We start from the raw sequence: 12713 nt of genomic DNA, 5'->3' as shown, positions 1-12713 counted from the left end.
GCCACTGCATGCGGTTTACCTGCTTTTTATTTTGTACTGTTTGTTTCTAGAACACTGGGCAATGGGGGAAAAGACTAATAGCTTGTATTTCTTTCTTCGTTATGTAAGTGTTAGAAATGTAACAAGCAGAAGGGTAGAGTTAGTAGGCAGGAGCAGGGCGGCAGGGACAGGAGTACGGAGGGGTACATCAGACCCGTCCACCCCGCTCGCTCGATCAGAGAATCTCTAGAACCCGGCAAACTCCCGGCTTCCCTCCGCTTCTGGCCGGTCCCGGCTGATGAAGCCGGCGACACCAAGAAGAGGACCGCGACCCTAAAACGTCACCGAGGGCACCGACGACCGAGTTCCATGACAGCCCTGGGCTCTACCCACCCTACTGTACTGTCACCCGGAGTTTCTTTGGTGAGCACTAATTTTAGGCAATTTGGGAAAATCAGCAGCTGTCAAAACGGCGCGAGTCATCAGCACCGGCGCGAGGTGGCGGAGGTGGCGCCGAGGAAGGGAGGCACGGAGAGAGCTTCGGCTCCAGCGCTGCCGTTTCTTTGTTCCCCAATTTTCCGCCCGGTATTTCCGAGGCGGTCCCGGGTCACGCCGCTCGGAGGGACGCGGCAGCGGGGGGACAAGCCGGGGTTCCAGCCGCAGAGCGGCTCCGGGACGCCAGGCCGCCCGCCCGCACCTCCGCGTGAGCGCCCGCCCGCACCGCCGCCCGCCGGCCGCCCTCACCTGCCGCTCCGCGCCGCGCCGAGAGCCTGGGCCGCGGCCGACTAAGCCGAGCGTCCGCGCCTCGCCAGCGCTCCCTTAGGTGGCGGCTGGCAGCGCGGAGCCCCGCTACTACCTCCTCTCAAACCGGTTTCAGCTGCCCTAGACTAAACTGCCAGCCCACCCCGTGGGGCGGGGTCGAAGGGTGGCGGGGAGGGGCGTGGCCTGACGTCACGCCCGGTCCCTTCCTGGCCAATCGGCGGCCGCGCGCCGGGGGCGGGCTGCGCGTTCCTGGCAGGCGGTCCCAGAGACCTGAAGTGGCCCGGAGCCCCGGCTCGCCTAGTCAGGCTCAGCTGAGGAAGGAGGGTCACGTGGGCCGGCGCGTCTGTAATCCCAGCATCCGGGAGGTTGAGGAGGGCAGGAAGATGGCGAGTTCGAGGCCAACCCTGGCTGCAAAGGTAGCCTGACGTTTTCTAGAAACTAGCTTTCTTTACCAAACACACCCAACACACTCAGAGTAAACCATTAATGCTGCCGGGTGGTGGCCGAGCATACAAGCCCGTGTCTGTGAGCTCGAGACCAGTCTGATCTACAAAGTGAATTCCAGGACAGCCAGGGCTACACAGACAGGTTTCCCTGTCTTGCAAAACAAAGCAAAAAGCAAACAAAAGAAAGCATTAAAGCTGAAATAAGGACTTGGAGATAACTCAGTGGGTATTGGCACTGTCCACCAAGCTTGAGGACCTGAGTTCAACCCCTGAAACCCAGAGTGGGGAAGACCCAACACTCTCTGACTGCTATAAGCCTGCTGTCAAAAACACTAAATAATAAATAAGCCAGATAGAGACCCTCCCTCAACAGGGGTCTTTATTGTTTTCTAAAACTACCGTTCTTCCTTTTAAAGTCCTCCTTCCCTCCCCTCCCCTCTCCTCCCCCTCCCTCCCTCCCTCCCTCCCTCTCCCTCTCCCTCTCCCTCTCCCTCTCCCTCTCTCTCTCCCTCTCCCTCTCTCTCTCTCTCTCTCACACACACACACACACACACATTTTCCTCCTGCCACAAATCGACCACTAGGTAACTTTTTGTTTTTGTTTTTCGAGACAGGGTTCCTCCGTGTCTTTGGAGCCTGTCCTGGAACTAGCTCTTCTTGTAGACGGCTTGAAGAGATCCTCCTGCCTCTGCCTCCCAAGTACTGGGATTAAAGGCGTGGGTGTGGTAACTTCTAATGTAAAACTACGTAACCGGGTTACTTAAATCGAGATTGTAACAACAGAAGCACCTTCTCCTTTGAAGGAGCTACGGAAGGTCCAGAGCTGTACAATTTGCTAATCGCTTGGTGCTGACTTCTCTGTTGTTAGTCATACTTCAGAGATGCAGTTTTTCGAAAGAGTCTACTTCCTTTAAATGTTTATAAAGTAGATCTCCATTCTTCTGTAATCACCACTTAGTCAAGCTACTATCATGGAATATATTTATTTATTTATTTTTTGGTTTTTCGAGACAGGGTTTCTCTGTGGTTTTGGAGCCTGTCCTGGAACTAGCTCTGTAGACCAGGCTGGTCTTTAACTCACAGAGATCCACCTGCCTCTGCCTCCTGAGTGCTGGGATTAAAGGCGTGCGCCACCATCGCCCGGCCTATCGTGGAATATTTATGGCTAAAGATGGTAGACCTGCCCCGTGCCCCTCCCTAATCCTCTTGAAATAATAAACAACAAAATGTCTGGGTCTTATGCAGGTCTATAATTCTGGAAGTTAAGTCAGGATTGCTACCAGTTGGAGGATTGGCTACACAGTGGATACCAGACCTGCTAGAGCTACAGAACAAGATCTTGTCTCAAAACAGTAACAAAAGCTTGGCTGGCCCGACATATCCTTGAGTTCTACATTGGCAAATTCAAGCAATCACAGAAGAAAATAGGAAAACATACATTTGTGCTAACCATAGCCTTTTTTCTTCTAACCAGTACAGTATAGTGAATACTTATGAAGCATTTTCATCATATTAGGTATAATAAAAAAAACTAAAGAGCCAGGTGGTGGTGGTGGCTCACACCTTTAATCCCAGCATTTGGGAGGCAGAGGCAAGCGGATCTCTGTGAGTTCGAGGCCAGCCTCGTCTACAAGCACTGGCTCCAGGACAGTCCCCAAAGCTGTACACACTGGAAGAATGAACTAGGACCAGAAACAGAGGGATTTCTGAAAGATAACTACCTGGTAACAGGAGAGGATTTTCAAAGAAACCTGAATCCACACAGGTCAAGAAGGGATTCCTGGAATGTTTTCTAGGCATGCCTAGAAACTCTTGGATAGCACCATTTATGTCAAACAGAGCCTAGTCCTGCCACCAGAGATTCTAAAACAAGACCTGGCAATGTGTCCCCTCCTCTTGCTGCTAGTCCATGTGAGGGACATCATAATTCCTTCAACACATTCCTGATGAGATTAGTTCGAGGATTAACTTTATTATTACTGAAAGGCACTGAGTACTTTACATTCACAAAAATACTTAACATTTGCCATTTTATTTGATGAAATAATGAAATGCATTCTCAGTTGTCTGGAATCAGCACACAATCTCGTTTTGTGTGTTCCTCTTTAACTGTGCTCATGGGGAAAGTTCTCAGTTTGGGAGCCAGGCCTAGATTTGTGCTCTGCCCATTGCCATCTGTAGAATTATGAATATAAATATTCAGTAGTAGATGTATTGCTCCTCACGAATTTTGACAGAGAATTCTGGGGAGCCCATTTCCTTTCTTAGTCAGTTTCCTAGAGGTGGAGTTGGACTGTTGCTAAACTGCTCCAGTTCCAGGTGACTGAAGTTAGTTCATTCGATTCTATTTCTCATATGCATTTTAACATGAAAATAACTTAATGCTGACACTAGTTTTAAACAAACCACCAATTATTGCTCCTACCATTGTTAATGTGGTTCTTTTCTTACTATTTAATATTGTTTAAATTTAGTTTAAAATTGCAAGTCTGTATTTTTGTCACAAGTACTGATTTTTTTTTGTTGTGTGTGTGTGTGTGTATGTGTGTGTTTCTCCCTTGGCGGTTATAGCTACTATCAGCTTTGTTTTGTGTGTGTTTTCTTTCCTAGAAGTATTCCGACTCAGATAAAAGGCTGATACTGATCCCACATTTCACTAGAGTTCTCTATCGGCATATTTATCATTCTCCACGTTATCAGTTGTGTGGTTTGCGAACCACGTGGTGGCCCTGCTACTCCAAGGGAGCCCTAACTCAGCCCGTGCTGTGGAAAGCACCTTGTAGGTCAAGGCCTCTTGAACTTCTAATACTCGTGACCCCTTCTACTTGAGAGTTTTACAAGCCCTGGAGTGTAAAATAGGTTCTGCCAATGTGTAGAGAAGGGAGCAGTGCAGGACAAACTCCCACCACCATGGAGCCCATGGCTTTCCTCTATAAGGGACGGTGTCCTCTCAAACTGCAAGTTAAAATAAATCCCTCCTTCCTAAAAAATAAATAAATAAATAAAGGCCGGGCAGCTGTGGCACTTGCCTTTAATCTCAGCACTCAGAAGGCAGAGGCAGGCGGATTTCTGAGCTTGAGGCCAGCCTGGTCTACAGAGTGAGTTCCAGGACAACCAGGAATACACAGAAAAACCCTGTCTTGAAAAGTCAAAAAGTAAAATAAAATAAAAAGTAAAATAGGCACACAAATCAAACATTTATTGGCAATAAATCATGAAGTAATTTATTTTAAACTAACATTTTGGTATGCATACCAGTTTTACTATTTATTTAAACAAATGAAAATTTGTTTATTTTTACATAAAGATTAAATCTTGAGCTGGGGCCAGGCGGTGGTGGTGCACGCCTTTAATCCCAGCACTCGGGAGGCAGAGGCAGGGGGATCTCTGTGAGTTCAAGGCCAGCCTGGACTACAAGAACTAGTTCCAGGACAGGAACCAAAAAAAAATCTACGGAGAAACCCTGTTTCGAAAAAAAAAAAAAAAAAAAAAAAAATCTTGAGCTGGGCACAGTGGCACATGCCTTTAATCCCAGCACTCTGAAGACAGGTGGATCTTTGTGAGTTTGGGGCCTGCCTGGTTTACATAGGAAATTTCAGGATAGTCAGAACCACGTAGAGAAACCCTATCTCAAAACAAAACACAACAAAAAATAAAAAATCCAAAGAATTAAATATTGGCCAGGCCTGATAGCACAATCCTAGCTACTTGGGAGGTTGAGGTAGGAGGATCACAAATTCAATGCCTGCCAGGGCCAAAGTGAGTTCGGGACTAGCTTGAGCAGCCTAGTGAGGCCTTATCTCCAAAGACTTCAGGAGACTCAGCTCCATGGTAGAATCCCTTCCTGGCACAGGCTTAGCCTTGGGTTCAACTCTCAGGACCACAAATAACCCAAACTTTGAAGCTACAAGATATAGAATATCTTAACATTTCTCAGAGTTTATTGATATTTTAATTTTATAATTGCCCAGCCAGAAACACTTTTCTTAGCATGCTTACTTGTGTGATACAGGTGATATGTGTGTAGAGTACACACATATCTTAACACATGTGTGCAGTCCACATGTGTGCTAAACTGTGAACTGCAGGCCAGTTGACCTTAAGCTTCTCTGCCACTTTCTTTCTCCTCCCATCTCTCCCTAGGAGTACTAGGATCACAGACGCCAATCACCCTTCTGGCTTTTTTTTTTTTTTAAAAAAATAATAACAAGAGTATTGGAGATCAAACCAGGGTTCCCAGGCTTGTGTAAGACCACGGAATCATCCCCGGATATTGTCAGATATGGTGGTACACTCCTGTAATCCCAGCACCTGGGAAGAAGGGGTGGCAGGATCAGAAATTCAAGACCATTCATGGCTACATTAGGTGCTCAGGGCCAATACAGGCTATAGGAGATCTTCTATCAGAGAAAAAGAATCCTTAGAGTCAATAGTAAGTGAAATGTGGGCTTTACAAGTACACGACTCTGGCTTCAATCCCCGGCACTTTAAGGGAACACTTTTTATTTATTTTATTATTATTATTATTATTATTTATTTAGGTTTTTTCAAGACAAGGTTTCTCTGTGTAACAGCTCTGGCTGTCCTGGAACTTGCTTTGTAGACCAGGCTGGCCTCGAACTCACAGGGATCTGCCTGCCTCTGCCTCCTAAGTGCTGGGGTCATGGGTGTGAGCCACCACCACCTGGCTGGGGGGGGGGGTACCCTTTTCAAATGATTCAACAATTGACTAGTTATAATTTTATTTTACAGAAAATACTGATAACTTCCCTCAAAATGAGCTATTACTGTTTTCAGAATATATCCTGCCTGTAAATAAAAGAACTCTTAAGAGTACTGTTACTGTGTGCTGGGGTTAAATACCCAGTTGCCAACTGCAGCCTGGCAGCCAGCCAAAGCGAGCTGGGACTGGACCCAGGGAGGCAGGGTTTCTTGGCAAGCGTGGCACATTAATTATGTGCATGTTTTTGATGAGAAGATTAGAGGCCGCGTTTCTGCTCTCTGTCTACTTCTGACTCGCAGATTCTCACCCCTCCTTTATCATTTTACCTATAGACAAAAAGGAGAGCGGGAACTGACACCACACGGAGCTTATCTGATGTCGCTGCAGAGGGCCCTCCTAGAATCGGGCTGCCAGGGAAGGAGCTGGGACACGGATCATGACACCCCAGCACCAGACCTGGCGCATGGCAGCAGTAAAGGCACCTCCACAGGACAGAGGAAAGTTCAGGAGACGTGCTAAGTCCGTGTGGTAGTTCTAGCTGTCATTATTTTATTATCAATGATAAAGTAATGGTGACTAGATCTACTGTTTCCTTCCTTCTTTCCTTCCTTCCTTCCTTCCTTCCTTCCTTCCTTCCTTCCTTCCTTCCTTCCTTCCTCTCCTTCCTTCCTTCCCTCTTTCCTTCATTCCTTCTTTTGAAACAGGGTCTCACTATGAAGCCTTGGTTAACCTGGAACTTGCTATGTAGAACAGAATGGACTGGAACTCATAGTGATTCCCTTTCCTCTACCCTCTGAGTCCTGGGATTAAAGACTTGCTCCACTACACCCAGTTCATTGCCTGGATTTGGTCAGATATCGTGGTAGATGCTGTGAATCCAGCACCTGAGAGGCGGGGGCAGCAGGAGCAGAAGTGTTCAAGAATAATCCAGGTTATAGACCTTGTTAAATATATATATATATATATATATATATATATATATATATATATATATATATAGAGAGAGAGAGAGAGAGAGAGAGGGTTTCTGTACATAGTTCAGGTTCTCCTGGAACTCACACTATGTAGACAGGCTAGCCTGTTATGATTTTTATATTTAATCTATTTCTTGTGTGTGTGCATAAATGCACGGCCCCACTTAATACAGGCCTCCACTCTGCCGCGTGAGCTCACTGACTACCCTAATCATATACTTCCTACATTTGCTTGACACAGCCAGGTCTTTTAAGTTTGGATTCTAAGTTAATGAAACTAATATCCGATTGTCCATGTACTGATGACTTAAAGGGAACGTTTATATGAACACATTGCTTTTTCCTACTACACAGCATATTAAGTCCCTGTCCAAGGGCCACAAAGAGAATTTACCCAGACCTCTCAGGATTCACCACTGGTACTACACAATCAATTCATTTGTCTATATATAAAAATATGACATCAAAAAATTCAAATGTTGTCCTAAAGAGAAAGATGAGAGCCAGGCCTAGGGCTACAGCTTTTGGAAGCTAAGGAGGGAAGATTGGAAGTTCAAGGCCTGGCTGTGCTTTTAAAGTGAGTGGAAAGCCAGCCTAGTGAACTTGACAAAAAGAAAAAAAAAACCCGGCATCAAAATACAAAGTGGGAGGAGCCTGGCGGTAGAGCACTTACCACGTTTCAAAAACAACAAAAGCAAGCAAACAAAACAAAACAAACAAATCCAACTAGTTCAGACTCTCAGCGCTGCGAGGCTGGTCCAAGTCCCAACTCCTCCAGGGCTGGCTTTCATCTCTCCTTTAAAATCTCCCCAGAGCCGAGGGAGCCCTGCAGTGGTGGCACACGCCTTCTGGAGGCAGAGACAGGTGGATCTTTGTGAGTTCGAGACCAGCCTGGGCTACAAGAGCTAGTTCCAGGACAGGCTCTAAAGCTGCAGAGAAACCCTGTCTAGAAAAACCAAAAATAAGAAAGAAAGAAAGAAAGAAAGAAAGAAAGAAAGAAAGAAAGAAAGAAAGAAAGAGGGAGGGAGGGAGGGAGGGAGGGAAAGAGAGAGAGAGAGAGAGAGAGAGAGAGAGAGAGAGAGAGAGAGAGAGAGAGAGAAAAGAAAATCTCCCTGGAGTATTTGCTCTGTCCTAGTACGCAAAGGGTGGGGCTACTCCAAGCTGTGGCTCTGTGGTTTCAGAAGGCTAACCCATTGCTCGCTTCCAGTAATCCCCCATTTTTACATACCTAATGTCATACAACACTGATGAGGGAGAGGAGGAAGCTGTGATGAACACGTAGCCCTCATTCCCGCCGCGCACCCTGCGAGGAGAACCCCAGAGTCCTTTCTGTACAGTACTTCAGGGAGCACCCTACAACAGCCTGGACTTAGAAGAACATCTGCACTTCCTATTTAGTTACAAATGTGTTCAAGTCACTACTCCCGAGAAATAGAAACAGTCCCGAAGCTGGGCAGTGGTGGCGCACGCCTTTAATCCCAGCACTTGGGAGGCAGAGGCAGGCGGATCTCTGTGAGTTCGAGACCAGCCTGGTCTACAAGAGCTAGTTCCAGGACAGGCTCCAAAACCACAGAGAAACCCTGTCTCGAAAAACCAAAATAAATGAATAAAATTAGAGCAGGAGTAATAAAGTCAATGTCACTCACACGTGCTAGAGTGCCACCATGCTTTTTCTGGAGAGAGTTACGGGGGGGGGGGGGGGTGCAGTCAAGGCCCTGAGCATTTAATAGCCATGTCGGGACTGTTTTTTAACAGTTGTTAAAGACAACCATAAAAACTCCTGAGCTATAGTGTGCCAGAGGTAGCTCGGTTGCTGGATAACCCTCCTCCAACCCCAATTTGCCCTTCTCGGATTGGGATCTCAGAGTTGACCTTGATGGGGTGGGGAACCAGGAAATACTACAAGCCCCTCAGGGCCCTTCTCCTGAAGAGCCTGTTGGTCAATATTTCCCAGCCACCAGACTTTATAGACTGAGGAACCGTGGATTTACTGGGCTGGCTAAAATTCAGATTTTTCTTTCCTTTTATGAGATGCACTGATTCATAACTTGGCTCTGCATGTCATGAGGCCTGTTTTCTCCAGCTTTAATACAAAGTAATTCCAAGCATGGAAAAACAGCCCCTAAAAAGGATTTCCACTTCACGGCTGTTTCAGTCTGATTGGGGAAGCACAATACACTACACACAACATTGTGGGTTGTTGATGTGAGCTTTAAAACAATGACAAAACCCAAACCCAAACCTCTATGCTGTCAATGACTGCCCCAAAGGACCCAGACTGAAAATTTTTTAACACGATTTTGTTTGTTGTGCTTATGCCTTGTCGTAGCTGTTTATCAATCAGGCACTAGCTTTTCTTCTACAGGACCGTGTTTTGTAAGAACGGTTGATTTAGAGAAATTAAGATATTTTATTAGAATAAAGCAGTATTAACCAACATTATTTCAGTGACTGACATCCAACCCCTGAAAACGTCCCTTTTCTCTGTGACATTTCAATCCAGTAGGGGCCAAAACCCTCCTTCCTCAGCGCTCACATCTTCAACCCTCTGACCACCTTCACTGGCATGCTCCAGTGGCTGCAGCCTACTACATTCAACATTGTAGATCTAGCTGAAGAAAATAAAGGCTCTGCCTTCTGATTGGTCACATGATTAGCCATGTGACCTATAGCCAGCCAATCAGTTTTTCTCCACAGCCTCAGCTAGGCTACCCTGTTTGTAAGACTTCTGTAACGGGTACCAAATGCTCAGCGGTTTAAAACTAAAGAAATGAGTTCTGTCCGCGTTCCAGAGGCTGAAAAGTTCAAGTCACCTTATCTGCAGCAGGTTCCCCCTCCGAGGGCTAAGAAAGCAGCTTCTCTAGGCCTGCAGCTTCACATAGTGCCTACAATTGGGGCATTCTTAGATTTGCAGAAGTGTCTTTGATCTCTGCCTGTCATTTGGCGCATTCTCCTTATGTGTCTGTCTTTGTGGTTTTGTGGTGTCGTCCCCAGTGATATATATATATATATATATATATATATATATATATATATATATCCATCTTCCTACTGAACTGTGATCCACCCTAGCCGCCTAACCTTAACTCGATTACATCTGCAAAGGCCCGTTTCCGGTTCAAGGCACATTTACAGATATGGGAGTTGAGTCTTGAACTGGACATGGCTGAGCCCATAGCGGATACTCAGGGGTCCTCCGTAGAAGCTGCACAGTTGGGGGGGAGGTAGTGAATAACCGGGCCAAGTCCATCATGATTCCAAATGAGACTGCCAGAACATATGTGGTGTGGAAAACAGACAGGGAGCAACCCCTGGAAGCTGCAGCGTGTGGTCTGCATTGCATTGCTGCCAGCGGCTCGCTCACTCCCTTGTCATTGCTCACCCCAGTGGCTTTCTCTTACATCCTGGAAAACCACTGGGCCTAGCTTTAGTTTCTGAATGAGTCACCATGATCAAAATGCCTGACTGGAAGGAGGAGAGCTTTGTCTTGCCTCCTGGTTTCAGAGAACACAGTCTTGTGATGATGGGGATGGCAGAGTGGAAGCAGGAAGCAGAGCATCTGTCAGTGGACCGATGATACAGAGGATTGGTCTTCTGTCCAGGAAGCCCGGGAAGCTAGAGTAGAGTAGGCATAACCTTCACAGTCTCACTCCCAGCCACCATCCAGGCTCCATTTTCAAGAAGCTGCAGTAATCAGCCGGGCAGTGGTACACACACACCTTTAATCCCAGCACTCGGGAGGCAGAGGCAGGCGAATCTCTGTGAGTTCGAGGTCAGCCTGGTCTACAAGAGCTAGTTCCAGGACAGGCTCCAAAACCACAGAGAAACCCTGTCTCAAAAAAAAAAAAAAAAAAGCTGTTATAGTAATCAAAACTTCTCTCAGAGACCTGAACCTTCACAACACGGACCTGTAGGGGACATTTCAGATTCAAACCTTAGTAGTCTTTGATCAAAGGAATAACTTCCCCAAAGTCAGTGTACAAACAGGTAATGGGACCGACAGACAAGTTCATCAGCCAAGGAGAAAAATTAGGATACACAGAGGGGTAATAAGTCTTTGTGGAGACAAAGTTCTAAAATTTATTACATTTATTTGTGTATGTTAGCGGGACAGTCCACACGCCATACTGGACATATGAAAGCCAGAGGACAGCTCTCAGGAGAGGGCTTGGGGATCCGAATTCAGGTTCTCAGAATTTGTGGCAAGCACCTTTTACCACTAGAGTCATCCAACTGCTACCATGAAGACAAATTTCTACCATAGAAACTATCCTTTGATAGATGTCTGGGGTCCTTGTTTGCTTTGAGACAGGGTCTCCCTATGTAGCTCTGGCTACCCTTGAACTCATAATCCTTCTGCCTCCGTCTCCTAGAGGATGGGGAAATTGCAGAACTGTGCTACAATGCTTGTCTTACCTCTGCTTTTTTGACAGGGTCTCACGCTGTAGCCTAGGCTGGTCTTGAACTCACTATATATCCCAGGCTAGCCTCCAACTCACAGCAATCCTCTTGCCCATGCCTTTCAAATGCTGAAATTACTGACAGGAGCTACCATGTTCTGCTATCTCTACTTTCACTTTTTATTTTATTTATTTATATTTTAGGTATTTTTTTGCTATCTCTACTTTTATTTTATTTTATTTATTTATTTATTTTGCTTTTTTCAAGACAGGGTTTCTCTGTGGTTTTGGAGCCTGTCCTGGAACTAGCTCTTGTAGACCAGGCTGGTCTCGAACTCACAGAGATCCACCTGCCTCTGCCTCCCAAGTGCTGGGATTAAAGGCGTGCGCCACCACCGCCCAGCTGTTATCTCTACTTTTAAAAGAGTAAAATGCTGATTAAAATTGTGATGAAAGCCTAGTATGAGAATGTAGTTCTGTAATTCCTTCTACTCAGGAAGCTGAAGAAAACCACACATTCAAGGTCAGTCTGGGCCACAGAATAAGTTTAAATCCAGTTTAGGAGACCTAGCAAGATCTTGTCTAAAGAAACAGGGTCAAGGATGTAGTTCAGTGAGGGAGCACCAGCTAGTGTGTGCAAGGCTGCAGGTTCGATCCCCAGTCATTCCCCCAACACACACACACACACACACACGCACACACGCCAGGGAAGAGAGAGAGAGAGAGAGAACTTAAAATGAAGCTAGACTTGGCAACACACACCTGTTAATGTCAGCATTTGTTTGTTTGTTTGTTTGTTTTTCGAGACAGGGTTTCTCTGCAGCTTTGGAGCCTGTCCTGGAACTAGCTCTTGTAGCCCAGGCTGGCCTCAAACTCAACAGAGATCTGCCTGCTTCTGCCTCCTGAGTGCTGGGATTAAAGGCGTGCACCACCACCACCCAGCTAATGTCAGCATTTTCTTGCTGAGGAAGGAGGAATATGAATTTGAGTCAGTCTGGCTACATAGAAAGACTCTGTCTTAAAAGAAGAAGGGGTGTGGGGGGGGAGAGGCTATTTTTAACCCAATGTGGTGAGACACATCTGTAATTTGTCTGCATTTGGGAATGGAGGCAGGAGGACCCAGCATCCAAAGGCATCCTCCACTACTTATCGAGCTGCAAGGATAGCCTGTGCTAAAGATTGTGGGGAAGCAGAGAGGGAAGCTGGGTGTGGCGGTGCACACCTTTAATCCCAGCACGAGGGAGGTAGAGCAGACAGATCTGAGTTTTATGCCAGTCTGGTTTACAGAGTGAGTTCCAGGACAGCCAGGAATACACAGAGAGACCCTATGAGACCATGTTTCAAATAATAAATAAATAAATAAAAGCATGTAAGTCACCTATGTGTTGGTACACGTTTAAGAATGTGCTCTAGGGCTCTTTTTGCCCCA

General features: G+C 46.3%; 1 protein-coding gene across 3 annotated transcripts in view; it reads right to left on the bottom strand.

Moving 5' to 3' along the window:
• Gpcpd1 (glycerophosphocholine phosphodiesterase 1) overlaps positions 1 to 880 on the bottom strand; it is a 58701-nt gene extending 57821 nt beyond the window's left edge. For all 3 annotated transcript variants that reach the window (XM_057780109.1, XM_057780108.1, XM_057780110.1), the window contains exon 1: positions 724 to 880. The gene's annotated coding sequence lies outside the window, so the exon portion shown is untranslated. The remainder of the gene's footprint in view (positions 1 to 723) is intronic.
• Positions 881 to 12713: the final 11833 nt, after the last annotated feature.

The sequence above is a fragment of the Chionomys nivalis genome, chromosome 9 (genome assembly GCF_950005125.1).
Source record: "Chionomys nivalis chromosome 9, mChiNiv1.1, whole genome shotgun sequence".
NCBI lineage: Eukaryota > Metazoa > Chordata > Mammalia > Rodentia > Cricetidae > Chionomys > Chionomys nivalis.
This window is presented reverse-complemented; position numbering and strand designations above follow the sequence as displayed.